The 15,538-nt window shown below is 38.0% G+C and overlaps 1 pseudogene; it reads right to left on the minus strand.

The window, feature by feature from the left end:
- Positions 1–6,350: 6,350 nt before the first annotated feature.
- LOC113476132 lies at positions 6,351–15,538 on the minus strand (annotated as a pseudogene).

Below are 15,538 nucleotides of genomic sequence, written 5' to 3' on the forward strand. Positions count from 1 at the left end.
AATATTAATGCATTAATTTGTTAACCATATTTCTGAGAAAGAAGCAGTGGAAGAAATGACAGAGCAACCACTAGAATGCCACATCCACCAGCGAACACCCAGGAAGCACGGAGTTTATGAAAGCATCGAGCAATGCCTTGTGACTATTTAAATCATTGCTATCTCAGGTGGTGCTGCCAGTTGAGAGTAGTTAATGAAGCCAATGTCTACCTGATCATTTATTTGGCTTCAGCAACAGTTCTGTGCAATGGTAAATGGCAATTAGATCTGTATTCATTATTTTTAAAATTAAACCAGTCATTCTTTATTAGCAGTCTGTGGCATCCTGAAGTATCTGAAATATTGAACAGAGGCATTGTATTGACTGAAGAGAGAAACTAGGAATAACCACAATAGTAATCAATGCAGAATTTTGATCTGTTAATAACAGCTCGGATTGATCTAGGCCTTTCTACCTCATGAAAATATATGAAGTATTGAAAATAATGAGATAACATAGAAAGTAATAATGTTTTTCTAGGTGTAAAAATAAAGAGATAAATATTCTGTTTTTCATTAGCCTGAAAAATTGTGTAAGCATGAAGCTTCCTTGTCACAAGTTGTAACAGTGAAAAATAGGGACAATATATTTATATGTACTTTATGCCACTTTCACTCTTTTTTGTGTTTCCCAGGGTACAGATAAGGATATTGGAACAGCGGGATTATCAAAGACAAAGGTAGTGACAGAGGAACAGGGAATTTCCTGACTTCCAGCTCTGAGTCTATTCTTTTGCAATTGTCCTATTACTTGTGGGAACTGCGAACTAAACATCTTTCCATGCAGAGGCTAAGAGGAAGATTCAAGTTACTCATGAACAAGACTTCAAATATTGCAGGATTTGAAAATACGTTTTTCACTCAGAGTTAGTATATAAAACTAGCCTCAAATTAGCTTTGAGTATCTTAGAATGTCTTTTTATAAAAGCTATCCTATTAAAATAAATTCCTTTATTTCTCCCACTCTAGACAATCTTGCAATAGATTCCCCAATTTCAGAATTACTGCTCGATAAAACAGGAGAATAAGGTGACACTGGGAACTTCTCGTATCTAGTAAGCAACATGTCTATAACACGTGTTTCAACAGTATGTGAAATTAATGGGAATCTTCCCCACAGTGAATAACATATTCAAAGCCTTATGTGTGCTGCTCTGTGGTCTGTGTGCAAATGCATTTGTAGCCTTTGTGCAGGCTAGGAGCATCTGATGGAAATGAATTGTCCTTACCTGGTATTCTGAGACCTTTGGATCTGCAAGCACTGGTATCTTGACAGCATGCAAAGGAAACCTTGCACAGCAAGGTCTTCAGGCTGGCCCCTGTGTTATGCTGTCTTTTCCCATCTGTTTCCTTTTGTTACTGATTTGTTATTAATTTGAGTTGATGATCTTTGGTGATGTTGATAAGGAATTATTAGGACTAATCAATTAAATGGAATCTCACAGAAATACTATTTTTTAATAAAAGATAGTGGTGTAATGTTTTAAGTAGTCATAGAGATGTTGTTTAACTTACGTAACCATACAACCAGTTACGCTGCTAGATGAGGTACCATTGTTAGACTGTTTGGTGAGGATGATTTATTGCCCTGTAGACCAGGTGTTTTAAAAGCTGTATTGTGAAAGGCCCTTGAAGCATGTTAAAATTGCAATGTGAGCCAAAGTCCTTGAGTCGAGGGCATTGGAGGGTCTTTCTTTTAGGTCAGTAGTCAATGGTGATCACAAAAGCAGCCCCCCGACTCATTTCAGGACTCAAGTGCACATGACCAGAAGGAGAAGGTAATAAGAAAATGAGTTATGTGCGTTAACATGTTTATGTATAAGAACTTGATTAATATGTATTACTGTATCCAGTATAATCAGCATGCTACACAAGCTAGGTGTGCGTTGGCGAGACGACTCCCTTGTGCACTCGGCCGTTCATAAAGGAGTGTCTGCTTATCTGCATCAAATTGGTGTCGATACGTTCTTTTATCCCATTTTGGTGACACTTTGGCCTTCTCTTTGACTGTACTAGCCATTTACTCTCTCAGATTGGTTTTGCTCTTCAAAACGGGGATCCAAACAAACTCATTAACTTAAAATAAGGAGTTTTCCAGGTTGATATTTAGGGAGGATGATCGGGGCTTTGGAAAGCCGGAGGCTGTTCTGGTAATGTTTTGCAATTTAATGGGATAATACCAATTCAGATCATTAAACAGAACAAGCTATCAGAATTTCTGGGAAATCCAGTTGTTTCTATGATGTGCTGCAATTTACGCCTCAGTGTCTCTAAGCTGTTGTTACATGCTTAAGTATACCAATGAAGACTTTGAGCATATATGAGAAACTGCAGTGATAACTTATAGGGAATCTAAAATGAATTTGATTGAGTGAAAACATCTCTCAGGTGAAATATGAACTAAAAAATGTAGGAGAACATATTTCATATATCTCCATCTTCATGCAGTGGCTGTCTTTACTAGTGCTGTGTATTTCAGATGGTTATCTCTATTTGGCTATGACAGTGCATTATACACCCATAAAGAACTGCAGACATTTTGGATCTGAGCCTAGAAGGCTACTACATAATGATGTTTATGGTATAGTGTATCATACATTTGTATCGTAGATAGTAGAATCTTCTCTGCTTTCTGCAGATGATTTAAACCCATGCTTCCTTAAGAAGGAGCTTTGCTGCGGGGCAGGGACTGAGCTGCACTGAGCCATCCAGCCTGTGGACCTAATGGGACAAGGTGCTACAGTGTCTCTCTCTTCCTCAGGCTCAGGGAGTTAAGGAGTGGCAGTGTGCTGTGTACCACCAAAACCATCTGAGCCCTCGCTTAGGTGCTCAGGGAGTGTCACAAGATGGCGCTGAAATATCCAAGAGGTTACAGAAATTGCTGAAAAATTGAAGTTGCATGTGGCTGCCACTAAGATTTATTTAAAGATTTTTGTTAGATTACAAGGCGACCCATCATTGTTCAAGTGTTTCTTTCCTCAAAATGCTTGTAATTTGAATGCAATTAATGTTCTTTATAAGGTACCTGGTTCTACAGCTTCCTCTAGAAGCAAAATGTGCTCTGAAAAAGTATTTATGTTCTGCTAATGGGTATAAAAGAAGAGCAAGAAACTCTTATCTGACATCACAGATTATTATCTATTGATGTAGCAACACTGGTAGATTCAGCCCATGGATAATCTGCCTAATCTGCTTGTCTCTTCATTGGTTTCACAGAGAACCAGGAGTGCTCCCAAAGGAGGAAAAATTAATATATTCCAGTCCCATTTGCATCTTCAGTAGTAACAGAATTTCTTCCACAACATTGTTTTTGTGTGGAAGAATTATAAGCAAGATGAAAGCCTCAAAGAAGAAAAGCATTCATTTCTCAGGAGCTGTCAGTAACTCTGAGATACTTCAGTGGCACATTATATTTCAAAACTCAGAAGATAATTCTGTATTAAAAACCAGGAACAGCATCCAATTGTATCTTATGAACTTTAATAGGAAGGTCTTGGCTTACAGTTTTAGATTTGTATTACAGGATCCATCACACTTCTTCTCTGTATAAATAAAAAATAAAGTATTTTCCTGGTATTTTCATAGAAAAGAATTAATTACTCATTTCTAGGGCTGATAAGAAGATCTAACAGATCACTGTCAGACTTAGAAAGTATAAGCTTTACAAAATCCTTCTTGAGACAAGCAGATTAACCAGAAAAAATGGAGCCAAGGAGCAGCCGTGGCTGTGATTGCAGCAATACAGAATAAGGCTCTGGAGGGTGGCTATACAGAGTAGGTGAAATATGTCTTAGAAAATCAAAGATTGTTTCCTTTATATTATTCTTAATCTTCTCATGTCCTGTGTAGATAGTAGGTAAATTTACAACTGCAAATGTTGGCAGTAAGGCTGACATATTTTAGTTAAAACTGAAAAAAAAAAGGAAAAGAAAAAAGTTTGGCTGCAAATGTTTCGTGACATTTTCTGACATACCAGATTTTTAATGATGGTTAGTCCACCAAATCTTAATGTCACTAACACGTAACTACTTCAAATGGTAGCCTAATTTTACAAAGTGTTTTAAAATGTATGTCTTTCACCTTGTAAGCCCTGTTCATAAACTCTGCAGCACAAGCAATGAAATTATGTATTAAGCATATTCAAGCCCACAATACATTCACAATTATAACATCATGCCAGTTTGTATAGTCTCCTGTAACTGTACTTAAAAACAATGATAGATCCAGAGTCAAATTGCAACAGTCATGTGGAGTAAGGGAATCCCAATATTCAACATATTTGCTTGCAGTTGAGAAAAAGATTGTTATTTGTAGGGAGAAGTTTAGACTTGTTCCTGTCACATTAGTAAGAAGAAAAGCATATTTCAATTACTGATCACCTAAGAATTTTTCAAAATATAAATCCATAAACCTTGATTTCCAAAGAGCCAAATTTCAGACAGCTTTCTCCTCTCAGCTAAAATTCTGCCTATAAGATGTACAGGGTACGAATTTACTGAATGAATGTGTACTTTGAAAAGACTGGGATTTAATAAAATAGGTTTTTAGTTGGAGTGTGCAGTCATAGGCAATTGTAGCTGAAAGGGAGCTTGTAAGTATTGGGTTAGTTAAGTACAATAGAAATACGGTGACAAATGTGGTCAATAGATAACTGTTTAAGCTTCTCTTTAATTCCTTACAGGGGAGTTTTATAAACTATTCTTTGTAGATTCCCTATTCTGGTCTGCAATTTATTTATTTTAAAATTAAGCAAATGTTGAATGTTTTATGTTAGTATTTTCTGAAAATTTGCATGAGGATTGATTTTTATCAATTAAATACTAGCACATACTTTTGCTTACCTAATCATTGAACTTCTGGTCGTGGGGTGTTTTTTCCTTTAGGAACTTTAGGTTGTAATTTCATTTAAAGACAGCTGAAGGACACGGGTATGACTTCTTTCCAAATATAACAAGATATTTTGCTCAAGATTGGCCAGGAACACATGAGGTATTCTTCCTGTCTATATTCCTTTTCCTATGATTTACAGCGGAGTCATGTTTCACACTAACGAACAGGCTACCTCATTGAAGTTTCTGTCTCTGCAAGCAATATAGCCCATGCAAAATTGTTGCCTGGTCACTTATAATACCTATGTAATTTAAAATTGTAATGATTTTTCAAAAATTACTGAGAAATCGCTAAAGATTTCCTGCACAGATTCCTCACTATACTCAGAAGTCAAGAGTTTTCTAAGTAATGTTACTAAGGTCACTGAAACTAAACAGAACTGTGTGGACCAGTTTGCAGGTCCAGATTTAGCTGCTGACTTCAGGGGCATAACCCAGGACACATCACCTCGAACTAAAATATCTGGCCTTAGGGTGTGCTTCAAAGCCAAATCCGTGCCTGTATGGTGAGAGAAGGGAGTAGACTTCGCCAGCATTCCACACACCTACAGCAGATGCTCACCACAGAGCCCATGTCTGTAAACTGTGACTCTATTGCTGTAGAAACGTTTTACAAAATTTATAGAGGCAATTAATTACCACACAAGTAATTTCTATAATGGATTTGTTCCTGTCAGCTTCCTCTAGTTGTGGGGTATCATCATCTTTCCTTTCTGAGTAGACACCCGATTTTTTGCCACCACTACAGTTTTACAAACACTCTTTCTAATCCACAACCTTTGATAAATGATCCAATATCAGCCTCTAGCCATGGATAACAACCGAGGCACACACATCCTGTAGATCTGTGTTTAGAACTGCAACTAATGAGGAGCACAGAAAGCGGCACAGCACTGCGCAGACTCCAGCAGTACTCGCTGCTGTTCACTCCTCTTCAGGACACAGGCTCCCCGTGCAGCTCGCCAGCCAGAGCACATCATCCCACAGTGCCCTTCTTCATGGTGGCTTTGTGTGAACTGCAGTGCTGTTTTGGCCCTGAAAGGAAAATATGTTAAATGCTTTGTGGTTTTTTTTTTTTTTTTTCTTTCTGTGTGAATCGTACTGCCTTTTTCCTAAGCTTTGAGATTTTGCTCAGAAATTGAGAGTTCAGAGTATGAAATGAAGTCAAACATCCCGGCTTGGTGTTAGTGACTTTATCGAGAGCTCAGATAAAAGCAACATGCTGTCATGAAATGAGAGAGCAGATTGTGGCTAAAAATCAGTGATTAAAAGACAGTTATGAAGAATTAAATTGTATGCTCACCAATTACAAATATCGTACAAGAAGCAAATTTTCTGTCAAAGAATAAACATGATTCAAAATTAATTTTTACTGAAAATTTTTGATTAGATGGCACTTGAGGTCTTCAGAGTATTTTGTTTTCAATCCTTTTTCTTCCAAGCGAAGGCTTTATCCATGCTGCTGGGGATCTTAAAGCAAGATTCGAAGAGTAATACTATTTTTCTAGGAGTAAGACATGAGACAAACAGGGAGTTAGCCTTATGTTTTTTTTCAGAAAAATTTACTCTACGAATAAAGAAATTATAAATTTGTCATATGTGCTCAATAATTCTAACATCTGGCAATAACAAATTTAGTGCTCCCATGTTATAAATGGGGGAAATGAATGACAGACCACACCATTTTATGAAAGCCCAGCCAGCGGTGGAGGCAGTTGTTGGAAGCAGACAGTTCTAGCACATGTGTTGCTCCCAGTGTACCATCCCAGGAAATTTTTTGAACTTTATATATCCAGCTATAGCTTAAGATGTATATTAGAGACAGAAGTGACCAGAGGAATGCTATTCATCTATCTTACTAAAAATTAAAACCACTGTTTCTTCATAATTGGGTACATTTAACTGGCTTGACTGCAGGAATACTAAGGACTGTTTTTACTAAACTTTCCTGCTGATTTTGTATGCATATGTCAAAAGAAAGAAGTCAGTGCTAGAAGATGAGTCACATTCTTACGTTTTGATAGCAAAAAAGTATGAAGTCAGAGGCATGATTACATAAAACTTTTCCTTTTGAATTGCATCCATGATCTTGCTGGCTGCATACTCTCCATCATTAACAGGACGAATAAGGCGGTTTCTGATGAAACAAGAAACAAAACATGAAATTATAAAATTTTACTTTTGAGATGTATTCTAACACAGAAATCATTTAATTAAATCATTGAAGAATTTTTCCCATTCCCTCAGGTAGTTTTGAAAAGGAGTCTCCAATCTTCTTTGCTCCTTCTATCAAAATAAATTCAAAACACTTTGGTGATACTGGACATTTTAATGAATAATGAGTAACTTTTTGTGCAAACCCTGCTCAGACCCTAATGAAGTTAATGCCCACAGTGATGGTGGCATTGAAAACTTCCCAGCTAATCTATAGTATATGCTGTTCTATGCATGAAAGTTCCGCCCTCTGCACACCTCCTCCTTTTTTACTGTAGATGTTGAGGTGACAGTGAACTAGACCAGGACCAGGTCTGTTTCCAGCCAGGAGAAAGGCTGTGCTCTGCATAATATATGCTACTACAGACAGATACTACAGATGGTGGAAGCTAGAGCAGAGCACTGAAAAACCAAGATCATTGGTACTGCACTACTGCAGTGGCTGATTTGGTGCCTGCAGCCCCTCCAATCACTACAACCACACAGCCGCCCACTAGTTACTACCACCACAGCTGTTCTCAGAGAACTACTGCTAACACAGATAGTAGGGCATCGTTAATAGCGTGACAGGTCACAAGTATCCTGACAGTCAACTGTAATCACAGTGCCAAAATTACGTGGAGCAGAGAACCTTAACAGAGACCATTCTACTGACATGTTTGCCTTCAATACCACTGTTCATCCCTAACCATTCCTTGACTGCGAAGTTATTACGCGGTCCCTGTGGCATGTCACTTACTAATTGTATGCAGGACTTGGATTTCTTGTGTCAAGTCTGTGTCAACACAGTTGTATGTGCCAATAGGGCAAAAATATTGAAGTGAAAAGCAAATCAACCTCATAATAGCTAGAGATCGAATACGGCACATCTAGTAAGCAGCAATTACTTTTTACATATGAAATAGTACATAATCCAAGTTTTACTTACTCAGTTTGAAAACCTTTAGCTAATTTAGTGCTAACAAAATAAGGGCAAATGATTCTGGTTTTCACGCCATGTCTTTCTGCATGATACAGTTCTGAATCTATGGCTTCCATCATTCCAATGACTGCACACTTACTTGCAGAATAATCTGAAAAGTGAAGAAGAAATATCCAAAATATGTCAAAAACACCACAGTATGATGCACAGTTGTCTAAGGGTAAGAATAATCCTTTCCAGAGGACTTCTTTTCAGTGCACTATGGAGAGATATAGGAAGATGAGCTTATTCAACATTTTATGTACATTTCCAGATACTTGGATACAAACCAGGCATTCTTTCAGTTCAGAACGTCTTCACTCTTCTTCAACCTTCATCACAGGTTACATTTCAGTAAGAACTATTTCTAGGGGTAAAATTTAAATACCCTACTTATAAATGCTGCTTCAACCTATTCTTCTGATTTGACCTGCAACTGCAATACCATTTTGTTTGCCTGGGAAGGCTGAATTTTGTCTGATTTTAATTGTTTGATGAACGCATGAAACTCCATCCTTGAAGATAATCAAAATTTGTCCTCACAAGGTTCTGTGCAATCTAATCTAAGTTGGGTCTGCTTTTATTTGGGGGTATGGACCGAATGGCCTCCAGAAATCCCTTCCAACCCAAGTTATTCTACAACTTTGCAACTGTAAGAACCTTATTTTAATATGGGAATGTACATGTTTCCTAAGGCTTTTTAAAATATGTGTGAAGATAGTTGTTAAGATACAACAAAATACTGCTAAAAGAGTAACTTCAAAAACTGGCATCAGAGACAGTTTGTTATTGTTCAGGAATTCACTCACAGTGGATGATGGAGCCATACAATCTAAAAATGCACAGCTAAAGCGTAAAATGTTATAATGTGTGGATGGGCAGGTCCACTCTCATAAGCCTTACAGTTAAATGATGAAAACTGGGTGTGACCTATTATCAATACTGAATCTGGCCCAATGATAACAGGTGGCAAATAAACACAACCACAGCACTATCAATCAGCAGAAGAAACAAGAGATACTTACTACACTGAAGCTGACATTCTCATAGGGCGACCTAAGAGATACGATCAGAATGTGACAGGCTTGAAGAGAGACTGGGCAGCAGACTCAGGCTGATGAAATTCTAGTCAGGATTGTAGCAGACAGCTCTCCTGAGGGAAACAGCTGAGAATATGGAGCTGTTATAAAGCTTATAACACAGTTTATTCAAAATAATTCTGCCAAAATGCCTTGTGGACCTGAAAACCATTTTCTAAATGTATAGTTCCAGGTATAACTCATGTATGTCTCAAGACTCTGAACATTTAACTGCAGAAAACCTGGCATGCGAAAGTGTTAGAGCGCGTGTACGCAGGGCTCCCTCCCACTGCACATGTATGAGCTGTATTGTCCTTGTTCTGTGGAGACACAACAGGCTGCAGTCAGACAGTAAAATCTGCAGTGAGCTCCCTGTGCCACTCAGGCAACATGACATCATCATCCTCTTCAATACACCACCACCTTTTGTATCTGCAGGCTCTTCCTAAGTGTTCAATATGTCAGTATAAACTGCTTAAGCCAAGCATTTATGAGACCTCCAAGAAAAGTTATTGGTATGTAGATCTAATTTGTAATGGTACTTGACAAAAGTAACCTGACAGACTGTAATTTCCAACAATCCTGCTGCAGCGGCTGTGCTAACCAGGTGTCCATGGTTACAGGTCATCATGGCTGGAAGAAAGGCCTTGCAAGTCTGAAAGACATATAAAAAACCCCCTTTGTAACTAGACACGTCTAAATGATTGCATTCCACATGAGGCTTTACAACCCAATTTGCTTTCTGGGGCTTCAATATACAAGGAGACTGACCAATCTTCTATGTCTGTAAGAATTTATAAATGAGACACAGCATTTTCTTGAATGACTGCCCTCCATCTGAAGATCTGTCAGCTTTAAAATCGTGTTATTAAAAGCAGTAAAGTTTATATTTTCTCTGCCTCCTGGTTCCTCATAGTTTGTCTATTTAAGACTATTACCAAAGATTCAGTACACAAGAGGGAGCTAGAAGTCAACACATCAAGGGGAATTCAGCTGTCTATGGGCCCTATTCGTTACAAACCAAACGGCCTGACAAGTCCAGCACCCCACACCACCACTGTGGGTGATACTAACTTTATAAGGAGGAGGCTAGTGTTTTATGAGGGGAAAGATAAGAAAAAAGACAACAGCAATACAAGTTTTTTTCAATAGCTGAGATGTACTAGGTATATACGTCTAGAGTTGAATATATATTGCAGGACATGTTTTTTTGGTTGAGGACCCACGGTCACTGTCCTCCTGCCCTATATCTCTTCAAACCTGTCAGGAGGAACATCCCTCCCAGTCCCTTTGCCTCAAGTATTTGGAAGAATGACGCACTGGGGGCTGGGAGATGATTAGAGGACTTCCGTGTGCAATGATTTTCCGTTGAGGAATGGCATTTAGTGAGGGAGTTGCAATGCTACATTTTTCCCTGATGCAGGCTGTTTCTCGGGCATATAAACAACAAATGCAAGAAGGGACAAGAGTAACATTCCCTCCAGCAAAACCTCCTAAAGGTCAGCTGAGACCCCAAATAAGAGCAAATTCGTTCAGAGGTATTAAAACTAACCAAAGATAATACGTAATATCCAGATTAGTTTTTTATAAGCAGATGGTGACTAGGAATGAAAGCACAACCATGACACAAATGTGCAGCATAGAATCACAGAATCATTTACGATGGAAAAAGACCTTTAAGGTCAAGTCCAGCCATAAACCTAACACTGCCAAGTCCATCGCTAAACCATGCTTATGCCTCCCTGAATACTACAAGTCTATTAGACAAAGGCTTCTGAGGCCAACAAACATCAGAAGCCAGAAAGTCATGTGCCATCATGTCAGCACTAACTGCAGCCACAGCTGTTACAGATAGAGCAAGTTTCACGACACAGTCACGCAAACTTTTGATTTACCAGAGTGCCCAGGCAGGTTTGTGTTAACATTACTACGACATAGTGGGGAGACCGTCAATTGGGTGTGTCTTCAATTACAGGATGATTAAAAAAATGTATCTTCCTCCATTCAAGGCCCTTCCCATCCCTATTCCAAACTGGGTTCCCCAGGTAGGTGCCATCATGGTGATTTTCACACTAAAACACTTGCCTGTACCTTTTGGTTACCCAGGAGAGGAAAAAAATACCCAGACTTGAGAGAAGAAGTTGACTCAAGGTCTTTTCAAAATCTGCATCTGAAATGTCACAGAACTTTTCCCCAAGCAGTATGCCAGCATTATTGATTAGAATAGTAACATCCCCAACTTCTTTTCTAACCTGAATAAAAAAAGGATAAACAAAAAGGTTTAAAAGCTATCCTTGCATCTTGTGCTTCATTTATGAAAATGTTTAATGATATTTGCGATTATTTATATCTCTGCTGGAAATGTAAGTATACAAGAACTGTTTTACTGCATCAGATCAAAGCTCCATTTAGCCCCATAGCCCTTGTCTAATGGTGGAAAGCAGTAAAAAAGGGACCAGGACTCTAAGGTCTCCTCCAGTGTACTCCTCAACTTCTCACATTCTGCAGCTTAGGATCCTCCTAAGAGAAGTAAGTTATCTATATCTTTGTATCTAATATATCCCCATGATTTTTTTTTTTCCCCCAAGAATTTGTCTAATTGCTTTCTGAACTCCAGAATACTTTTGGTTTCCACAGGAACATAAGGTAATGAGTTACAAAGCTTTAGTGTGCACTGCAAGCATGCTTTAATTGCAACCTGAGCATTTCTCATCCCCTATTTCTGGTATTGTGAGAATCTGTATTCCTCAGCCAAGCCTGTTCAACCCCTTTTCTGCATCATTTCTACTGAACAGGAAAGAATTCAGCACAAATACCTGGGGGATACCAATCCTTTGAGTACAGAAGCATGCACCATGAAATAGGTAGACAACATCACTTGGAGAGAAAGCCAAAATCACCATTAGCTCCATTTGAGATTACTATAAAAATATGTTATTCCATGATTTAGATTTGTATCAAAGCAGATGGCCAAGATTTACTTATAGCATTAAGAATCAGGCTCGCTGCAGAGATTTCTGTGCTGGAGGCAAATAGCTATTTGGTATCTCAAAAATTATAGAATGAATAAAAACCCATAAAAATCCCAGATATGCTGCTGTCTGGCAATTTGGTAATAGGTGCTTGGATCTGATGCCCCAACATTTCATCTTCCTTTGGCTCTGTCAAGAAACCTGAGTGTTCAGTTTGATACTCTCCCAGCTGTGTTAGGCTTTCTACGTGTCATAAGACGAGCAGGGCTCAGATACTAGCACCTTTCCATCTGCACAAATGAATGCAAATCTGAACACTGCTGAGTATGGCAGGAATACCCAGCTCTTCCTTTGTGGGATCTATCTGTACTTTCTCCCCACTTGTACATTTTAACTACTGTGTCAGTCCATATGATGATCCTCTTTCTCTTCACATAAAGACATAGCTTCCCCAATGGCAGCATTTTATTTAATCTGGCTTTGACCTGTTTACTCACTACCCCAAAGAATGTGGGAAGCTTGACTTTCATTTACAAAAAGTCAAGCTGATTATTCTTCATTATGTATTTGTTTAGGTGACTCTTAATTCTCCTCTGTATTATAATTTCTACCAACTTTCTGTAAGACGGGTTTATAGTTTCTTTGTGTCCTCTCAAGTGCTTTTTAAAACTGGCATATGTGCTACTGTTTATTCCTTGGACACCAGTCATAGCAACACACCCTACCCCCCCTATTTCTAGCTCATCAGATCCATATCTGATTTCCTTCAGAATTCCCAGGTGGACACTGCCAGATCCTGAAAATTACGTGCTGTTCGCTTCACCAGTTTACTCTAAAAACCTCTTCTTTAGGGACTTGATGATTTGATTCGCTTCCTAGAAAGAAAGCTTCCATTATGGGAAAATACCTAGGTTTTTCTGCAGTGAATACACCAAATGAAAACAATTAATTTAACTTTTCTGCTATTCCTTTATCTTCTGTGTCCAAGCTCAAGACTTTTCATATGACCAGCCAAAAAGCTGCGGTTATTCCCAAAAGTATAGGAGGCCCCTAGCTGAAAAACTCTAGATCTAAAAAAAATTTCTAGCTCCATCATGATTGTTCATGCAAATACCTATGGACATGTTGGTATTGTTAGCAATAATTAAACACCTTAACAGCAATTCCTGGAATTTAAACAGCTCTGAGTTTCTTGCTTGTAGGTCAGTCTGTGCACTTCAGAATACTGTCTGCTGATTTGGTCACAGCAAATTCTGCAGGCTGGAGCCCTGTGACTGATTCGATTAATGTTTTTGGAGATTGAGAATTACTTGAGTGCACAAAACAAACATTTTGAGACTGTTAAAATAAAGAACAAACAAATAATTTCAAAATGTTCAGCATCGACAGGAAAGTCCAACAGAGAAATCACTTACATAAGCTTAAACTAATAATTTTTGCAAGAAGCAGATAGCATTTATGAGAACAGGGATTTAATGCCTATTTCAAATGTTATTTTTTAAAGAGATTTGATCTTGGTAAATTCTAAAGTGAGTTTTTCCCTTGCAAAAAGGGGATTCTAGGAGAATTGCTGTTTGATTTATAGTATCATTCCAAATAAAGATTGTCACATTTGAAATACTGACTGCAAGTTGCTCAGACTGATTTTTCATCTCTCTGGGAAGTGGTAACAGCTGTTAAGATTGTTGAAATTACTGGGATTCCTCCTCCAAAACTGCAGTGTCACCATCAATGTCCTACATGGTCAGGATCATGTCGTTGGTACTGCCCAACTGGCAAAGATCATCCTCCCTGAACATTGCATATTGGGTCAGCCAGAACACTCAAGAACTTCCTTGTTTCTGCAGTTGTCCTACAACAGTACAATATATCCTTGATGCCACTGTTCATGTAATACTATGATACCACTTGCGGTTCTTAAAATCTAGCACCAATGGCTCCAAATGGATTTTTTTTCTGTGCACTCTTAAGTTTGCTCTACCCCAAATGTTGCTAACAAGTATAGGTAAAATAATACCTTGCTGACTTGCAAGAATAACTGCAGTTCCAGGTACTTACAGATCCTGAATCCAACTTACCCTTTAGAAGTACTTTTCATCAGGAAGATTTCTTGAGGAAAAATACTTATTTCCAACTCCCATAGCCATGTTCAAAAAACTAATCTGTTTTGGATAAAATGAAAAGCAACAACCACAAAACAAGGAACCCCCTGACAACTCATAGAAAATTGATGTTAGATTTCAAGGCAACATTCATGTGTCACCAAATATTTTAGCTAATTTCTCTGAGATATGCCTTTGGACACTGAATGTCAAAGATGTGACTTAAGAGTTATACATACATAAGTACATATTCTGAGAAATTAACAGAAGGATAATTTAACCTTGGATAAACCAGCAGAGTGGTTAACTGGATTATAAGTGAAGTTACACTAGGTAATATTTTAAGGGCAAGTTAATTATGTTAATTTAATGTCTGATTTCTGGACTCTGATAGTAATAACAAAAAGTATTAGTTTACAAAGCGTAGGTCAGCACAGTAGAAGAGGCTCATTTAAAATGGAGTCCTTCTCTACCTTACTTTCCAGCTGGATTGACCAAAAAATAAACTGAAGCTGAATCATCAATTTGACTGGAGACCAGCCAAGTCCTAATGATATTTCTGAAACCATTAGACTCCAAATCATTCTTACAGAACTACAGTTTTCTAAACAAATGGACAAACAAAAGGACACCCCCCTTAGAATTTCCAGGTTTGGGTTTGGTTTTTTTTTTTTTTTAAATTTCTTGATATTTTAAAGAAATTTTAAAGCCTAAACAAGCTAATACATGGAGCTAACTTCTGCTGCATGTTTTATGATACTCTTAATCAAACTACCATCTCCCAACCAAGACTGTAAATGGATAAATCTGGACAGAACACACTAAACCCAGTTACTTTATTGAGAAAATAGTTCCATCTAGAAGCTACTTGTCAAAAATGAGAAAGTCATTGCCCTACATGATTACTTCCCTTTAGTGAATAGTACAGTTTCTAAATAAATAAATAAATAAATAAATAAAAAATCGATAGCATATACTATTAAAAAGAAGCAAAAAGTCAGAAGCAAGAGCCAAATCAGAATCCAGAAGGTGGGTCTTACCTTGTCTACTTGTTCATAGACCTCCTCCCTATTGCTTCAGTCACAGTGGTAGACAAACACTTGTGTAGCTCCATTTTTTGAGGCCAATCTGCTTGTTTCTTTGTTACCTTCTCCATCAATGTCCCAAAGAACCAAGTCTGCTCCCAGGGGTGCAACCTTTAAGGCAATCTGCCTTCCATCCCATTTATTGGGCCAGTAATAAGCACTATTTTCCCAGTAAGGTTTTTCAGTAACGTTGTTGG

This window comes from Athene cunicularia (genome assembly GCF_003259725.1).
Source record: "Athene cunicularia isolate RWA chromosome 2 unlocalized genomic scaffold, athCun1 chr2_part1, whole genome shotgun sequence".
NCBI classification, from domain to species: Eukaryota; Metazoa; Chordata; class Aves; order Strigiformes; family Strigidae; genus Athene; species Athene cunicularia.